Source organism: Prionailurus bengalensis, chromosome A2, assembly GCF_016509475.1.
Source record: "Prionailurus bengalensis isolate Pbe53 chromosome A2, Fcat_Pben_1.1_paternal_pri, whole genome shotgun sequence".
NCBI lineage: Eukaryota > Metazoa > Chordata > Mammalia > Carnivora > Felidae > Prionailurus > Prionailurus bengalensis.
This window is the reverse complement of record NC_057348.1, coordinates 7,645,177-7,653,101: the sequence shown is the minus strand read 5'-3', so window position 1 is coordinate 7,653,101 and position 7,925 is coordinate 7,645,177.

Sequence of the window (7,925 nt, the reverse complement as noted above, 5' to 3'; positions counted from 1 at the left end):
GAGAGGTCACAGTCAGGGTGGGTGACAAGCAGGCAGGAAACAGGTAGGAGGCTGATCCAGCTCCAACATGAATCCGATCTGTTAGATTCTCCTAATGGCCAGTGCTCTTACTCTACACCAGGCGCTGTTCCAGGCACTGAGCATCGAACAAAAGAGATCCCTTCTCTCTTAGAGCTGACATTCTAGTGGAGGAGACAGACAAGAAAGATATATGTAATAGGACAGAAGACAGTAGGTGCTACAATGAAAAATGAACTGGGGTGAGAGTATGGGTAAAGGGCGGGGGATCAGGGAAGGTGGTAGCAAGTAACCTCTGAGGGGAGACCTAAAAGGAGGTGGGTGAAGAGAGTTGTAGGCAGAATAAGCAGCAAGTGCAAAGGTCCTGAGGTAGGAGCATGGGACTGTTGTGACCAGTTGTAGTTGTTCTCTATTTGCTGCATAACAAATTATCCCCAGAATCAGTGACTTAAAACAATAAACTTACTGTCTCATATAGTTTTTTGTGGATCAGAGAATCTAGGAGTGGCTTTGTTGTGCTTTCTAGCTCCAGGTCTCTCATAAATATCGTAGTCAAGATTTTGGTCCGGCGCTGCAGTCACCTGAATGGTTGACTGGGGCTGGAGGGTCTCCTTCCAAGATGGCTCATTCAACATGGCTGGCTGGTGGGTGCTTGTTGGCCTGATGCCTCACTTCCTCCCTATGTGGGTCGCTTGAGTATGCCCCCAACTTGGCTGCTGGCCTCCCCAGGGCAAGTGACCCAACAAGAGAAGAAAAGCCAGGTGTATCTTTTATGACCTAGTGTTGGAAGTCACGCAGCATCCCTTCCACTGCTACCCTCTGTGTGTTAAAATCAAGTCACTAGATTCAGTTTATATTCAGGGCGAGGGAATCAAGACCCCACCTTCTGCCCATTCCCATCCTCCCATCTCCTGCTGGAGCGTCTCTGGCTGCACCGGAAGGCAAGGAGAACAGGGAGCCAGTCACTCTGTCAGTCTCTCAGGATGCAGAGTATTAGACAGTTGATCTGGAAGGACAAACAGCCGATACAACCGGAGCATTTGTAGAATTGGGGCATTGGTAGATGGACAGAAAAACAAACATTTCCAGCGATCACATGGGGGCGCTGTCTACCCACCAACAGTTCACTGAGCTTTGTGACCATCTTGGCCCGGCTGACAGTGTGGCTTGTTTGTACAGTGTGGTAGGAACATTACTGCCTTTCATCCTTTGTCTCCGTGAAAAGGTGTGGAAAGGGAGAAGATACATGCGCGGATAACACTGATAACAAGTGTAGCCTCTGACACGTGGGTATAATTGAGTCAAAGACTGAGCCATTAACTGGGGCACCTAGGTGGCTCAGCTGGTTAAGTGTCTGACTTTGGCTCGGGTCATGATCTCACAGTTTGTGGGTTCGAGCCCCACGTCTGGCTCTGCGCTTTGGATCCTCAGTCTCCCTCTCTCTCTGCCCCTCCTCTCTGTCAAAAAGAAATACACATTAAAAAAAAAAAAAAAAAAAAAAAGACCGAGTCCTTACTGTTCAATCCAGTCGTTAATTTGACAGAAAGTGCTGGGCACCATTTCTGCCCTTCCAGAACTCATGGTCTTAATGATAAAGAGAAACATGAAGCAGATAATATCACAAGTAATTATTATATTTATGATCTATACCAAAAAAAAAAAAAAGTAGTAACTGAAGGGTCCATGAGAAAGGGGGACAACATGGGAACCTGACCTGGGGCAGGGTGTTCAGGGAGGGCTTCCCGGAGGAGGTACCTCTTGAGCTGAAGTCCTAACACTTTGAAACACTGTGAGAAGTGTTTGAAACTATGTATTTCATATGATCCTCTCGGTAACCTGGTGAGGGGGGGGTGCGGGGGTGGGGTGGGGGTGGGGTGCGGGGGTGGGTGATATTACCAATGGGAAAACAGGTTCGGGAACTTACTTGAGGCTCTCCGAAGGGTGAAGAAGTTTCCTACTTGAAGAGATGGAGCACGTGCGCATGAGGTGGGAAGGGGTTTGTCCATTACAGGAAGCTAAAGGCCACTATGGCCAAGGGCTTAGTGAGCCGCGAGGGGAGTGGAGGGAAGGGAAGCTCTTGACTTTCAGCCGGACCCTTTGAGGCGTAAGCCTTTGAGGCATAAGCTGGGTGACCAGTTTAATTGTGGAGAAAACGGACACAATTGGAGCATGGGTGTGTTTTTCTTATTTTCCCTCCCTTCCCCTATGTTCATCTGTTGCGTTTCTTAAATTCCACATACCAGTAAGATCACAGGTGTCTGTCTTTCTCCGACTGACTTATTTCGCTTAGCATAATACCCTCCAGTTCCATCCTCCTTATTGGGAGAATGTGTGTGCTTTTCATAATCTAGTCAATTTCCCCCCAGTTTTACCAAATGAAGAAATTTAGCAGTGCCCAGAGGTGGGGGGGGGGGGGGGAAGGAACTCTCCAAACTGTTAGTGAAGGCATCTGTTGGTAAAACCTTTGGGGAGGGCACTTTGGCAAAACATACTAAAGCATTATGCATGCCTTTTTTTTTTTTTTTTTTTTTTTTTACAGTTTATTTGTTAGAGAGAGCCTGAGTGGGGGAGGGACAGAGAGAGAGAAGAGAGAGAGAGAGAACCCCAAGCAGGCTCCACACTGACAGTGCAGAACTCATGTGGGGCTCGAACTCATGAACCCATGAGATCATGACCTCAGCCAAAATCAAGGGTTGGATGCTTAACTAACTGAGCCACCCAGGCACCCCAATTATTATGCATGCTGTTTTTTAAATTATTATTGTATTATTTTTTTAATGTTTATTTACTTTGGAGAGAGAGAGAGACAGAGAGTCAGAGAGACAGAGTACAAGCAGGGGAGGGGCAGAGAGAGAGGGAGACACAGGATCCGAAGCAGCCTCCAGGCTCTGAGCTGTGAGCACAGAGTCCAATGCAGGGCTTGAACCCACAAACCTTGAGATTGTGACCTGAGCCGAAGTCAGACGCTCAACCGACTGAGCCACCCAAGCGCCTCTCCACATTGGATATTTCTGTAACAATTGCATTTTTTTTTTGCAATAAGCACTCATCACTTATGTAAGCAGAACCAAAAAATACACAATAAGATAAATCCAATTACTTTAAAAAATTACATGTAAGTCCATCTTTGACAATGACACCTAAGAGATGCAAAGTAGCTTGAGATTTCATAATTTGCGGGCTCCTTAGTAAATGTGATGTCCTTTACAGCACAGAAATCTATTGTTTGAGTTTTGCGAAATCAGCTTTAAACACATTTCCAAGAATGCTTTATGTGTGAAGGTTGGGCAACTTGCTTGGGGCTCTGCTCAAATGACTTCAGGAAGTGGAAAAGTTGCAGTGGCTAAGGTTCCCTGGATGTACCCAGGGTGCGCTGGGTGCCAGGGTCTCGGGGGGTGGGGGTGGGGGTGGGGGTGGGGGTGGGGGTGGTATTTTCAGGGCTTTCAGCCACTCAATCTTCCCTCTACCTTCTGGCTTCAGCATCACTGTCCCTTTTTCAGATGAAGGATCTGAGTTTCAGAGTGGCTAAGCAGAATATGCAGGACGCCCAGCTAGTAGGCGACATTGCCAGGACTTGAGTGCAGGCTTGCTGACCACAACACTCCTTCAAGCTGGGATTGAGGCCGGAGAGTAGAAAGGGCAAGGGGGGTACGCTTTGGAACCAGTCTGGGTTTGAGCCAATGGCTAACTCTTCCTTAGGCTTTCTGGGACTCTGTTTCCCCATCTCTGAAAGGGGAATAGAGCTGTACAGTTTTCACGAGTTAGTTTAATTTTTTTTCAACGTTTATTTATTTCTGGGACAGAGAGAGACAGAGCATGAACAGGGGAGGGGCAGAGAGAGAGGGAGACACAGAATCGGAAACAGGATCCAGGCTCCGAGCCATCAGCCCAGAGCCCGACGCGGGGCTCGAACTCACGGACCGCGAGATCGTGACCTGGCTGAAGTCGGACGCTTAACCGACTGTGCCACCCAGGCGCCCCTTCACGAGTTAGTTTAGATAAGCCATATAGACCTTTGCCATGGGCCACATGTGGCATCTGAGCTCTTGATATGTGGCAGATCCTAATCCAGATGTGCTATCAATGGTGAACGCACACTGATTTTGAAGACTTAGGTAAAACAACACATCACTGGGTTGTTGTTTTTTTTTTAATTCAAGTTAGACGCAGTGTACTCTTGGCTTCACGAGTAGAAGCCGGTGATTCATCGCTTACATATGACACCCAGTGCTCATCCCAAAAAGCGCCCTCCTTAATGCCCATCACCCATCCAACCCATCCCCCCACCCACCTCCCTCCGGCAACCCTCAGTTTGTTCTCTGTATTTAAAGAGTCTCTTATGGTTTGCCTCCTTCTCTGTTTTTATCTTCCTTTTCCTTCCCTTCTCCTATGTTCATCTGTTGAGTTTCTCCAATTCCACATATGAGTGAAATCATATGATATCTGTCTCTCTCTGACTTATTTCGCTTAGTATAATACCCTCTATTCCATCCACGTTGTTCCTGGCTTTTTTTTTTTTTAACCTTGTTACATGTTAAAGTGATAATGTGTTGGATATACTGGGCTACATACAATTATCATAATTAATTTCCCTGTTTCCTTTTTACCTTGTTAATGGGACAGCTAGAAAATGTAGATGCAACTTGCTTTATAATGCCATGGGATTGTGCTTAGAGGATACAAAGCAAATAGTAACCTTCCAAGGGGCATGTAGCTATTTTTATTTCCATTCCACCTTGGTTTATGTTGTTCTTCCTGAGGTGTGGGCTGTGGGAAGACAGTCCTCTGCCTGGTGGCCCTGTCTCTGTTCCTGGCAGCAGAAACACGCAAGGGTTAGTCATTGACCCCATGTTCCAGAAACTGACAGGGAAAGTATTGGGAAAGTGTGTGAAGTACCCGCACCAGACCCTGAGCTCTGGACCATCCCAGATGACTTCACCTCGTCAGAGTTGCCATTTTGAAATTTCAGAAATTGTGGCTAGCTCTCTGCACCAAAACAGGACACTTTGCCCTTTCTTTTCCTGACTGCAAAAGTATAGTGTGCTTGTTCTAAAAAAAAAAAAAAAAAAAGTTAAGCATTAAGAAGTGTTTGATTTGGAAAGAGGAAATCTGTCTACACAGAAAAATAAAACCTTAAGTTATAATTTTGTCTGTGACCATTGGGGTACCCATAAGCGTGGAGGAAAGGAGCCATCAGGACATTTAAGCAAACTGGCTAGTTCTGGTTCCTGGGGAGGAGAAAAGGGTGGGGGCTTCCCGAGGGGGGCCCCTACGTTTTCTTTTCTATATGTCTGCTTTTTGGGGAATCTTTTTGCTAGGATGTCCTCAAGTGTCATTCAAAATAATAACAATATTACAAGAAGGGGCAGTAACTCATTGCCCTTGCCCCGGGATAACTCCCATTAAATCTGATGTGCATTTTCCCCAGATCTTTGTCCTTTGAACTACTCCTTTTTCTCTTTCTTTTTCTTTTTTTAAGTTTTCAAATGTAAAGTCCAGTTAGCTAACATACAGTGTCATATTAGCTTCAGGTATACAATATAGTGATTGAACACCTGCATACAGCACTCGGTGCGCATCACAACAATGAACTACTTATGTTTCTATCTGACTTCATCGTGGTGATATTCAAAGAAAAACAGGAACTTAAACAGACATGTCTGGATATCTGAACAAACAGCGTTCGGGATTGAAAGCGGAACTTTGTGACCAGGAACTCCAGGAAGATACGCAACCTTTCAGTGCCTCTGTCTTCTCACTCACAAAACAGGAAGAAGACTGTCCCCACCTCAAAGAGTCGCAAGGAGAAGAAAACGTGTTAATGTGCGTGCTAACGTGCATGTGCAGTGCTTAGAACAGAGCCTGCACGTAACAGGTGCTCAGTAAGTTTTGACTCTTGTTACAAGATGCAGTCTCAGACCAGAGCCCAAGACCTCTCGCTCTCTGCCACTTACTCACGGGGGACCCCGAGCCCATGGCTGAACCTCCTGAAGCCCTTTGTTTGCTCATCCATAAAATGGGAACATGGTACTCGTGCCTATTGTAGGGTTTAATAAATAAATGAGAGAATGAGCCACACTGGAGATACCCACTCTGCCTTCAAGGGGTCCCTAGGGGCCTCAAGAAACTACCATAATGCTCCATATGTACGTCCAGGCTGGCGGAGGAGGGAGCATCTGGACAATGTTCCAGAAGGAGGTGTTATGTGGGGTGCAAGAAGCTTTAGCATGGAGTTGGGTGAGAGGAGGAGGAAGAGCTGAGCTAGGAGTTCTCAAACTTGCTGGAGCATCAGAAGCTCACTGGCAGCTTATTCCAAGGCAATTTCCCAAGTGCCCACCCTGGGTCTATTGGAGATGCTCCCGCACATCATGGGGGTCTTGTCCATTCACTAAATGCTGAATGCCAGGCGTTGCTCTGGGAGTGAGGAACATAGACAAACATCTCTGCCCTCCAGGAGCTGTAGGCTTGTATCTTTCACCCCTCCGGGGAGTTTTCAGCCCTTACTTCTTCAAACATTTTTTTCTGCGCCACAATTCTTTCCCCTCTTTTTCTGGAACTCTGATGACAGGAGTCTGGGACCTTTTAATATTATCCCACAGCTCTGTTGTTGAGATTGGCTACTCTCTAGTGCCCTACCCTCCAGTTCATGGCCTCTTTCCTTTTCGATCTCCATCCTGCTACTTAGCCCATCCAGTGAATTATTGATTTTGGTTATTGTTGGTTTCATGATTTCCATGTGGTTCTTTTTCTTTTCTTTTATGTGGTTCTTTTTCTAAACAACTATTTCTCTATTGAGGCTTTAGTCTGTTTCTGTTAGTTCAAGAGTGTTTGCCCTTACTTCTCAGGTATAGTTATAACAACTGCTTTAAAGTATTTGATAATTCTAGGGGCGCCTGGGTGTTGCAGTCGGTTAAGTGTCTGACTCTTGATCTCGGCTCAGGTTGTGATATCACGGTTCATGAGTCTGAGCCCCACATCGGGCTCTGTGCTGATGGTGCAGAACCTGCTTGGGATTCTGTCTCTCCTTCTCTCTGCCCTTCCTCTGCTTGTTCTCTCTCTCTCTCTCTCTCTCAAGTAAATAAATAAACTTAAAAAAATTAAAAAATAAAATATTTGATAATTCTAACATCTGCATCATTTTAGGGTTGCCATCTGATTTTCTTTTCCTTTGTGCGTGGTTAGGGATGTCGCATGTGCTCATATGTTGAGTAATTTTGGATTGAATGCTGGAAATTTTGGATATTATATATAACACGATGTTAAATTGTGATATGCTGGATCTTGTTTAAATCCTACGGAGAATGTTGATATTTTGTTTGGGCAGGCAGGCAAGCAATTCAGGTTCAGGTTGCAAGTTTCAACCCACTTTCTCCAAGATGTGGTTCTAATATCAGTCTGGTTTTCAAAGCCATTGCAGTGCTGTTTGGATCTATCCTGTGTGTGCAGCACCCATTCTCTATGACCTATAGGTCTTCCTTGCCTAGTCATCAGACCAGGAATTTTTTTTTTTTTTGCATGTGTGTGTGTGTGTGTGTGTGTAAAGAATTCTTTTTGTCTTCTCCTAGTGAGTAGTTCTGAGTTTTGGGCTGCCTTTAAGTCTAGGCTAGGAAATACCAGAGGAAAATAATGACAAAATCATTTCTGGTTTAGTGGCAATTTGAGTTTTGAGTTGTGGTTTCCTTCCTCATCCAGACTGCTACCACTTACTTAAAAAAAAAAAAAAAAAAAGACTTGGGCGCCTGGGTGGCTCAGTTGTGATTGACTTCCGCTCGGGTCATGATTTCACAGTTCATGAGTTCTAGTCCCATAACAGGTGAGCTCGAGCCCCACTTTGGGTGAATATGTGCCCCACTTTGGGTTAAAAAAAAAAACAACACGAGCCCTGGGTAAGCCCCTCTTCTCTTTCT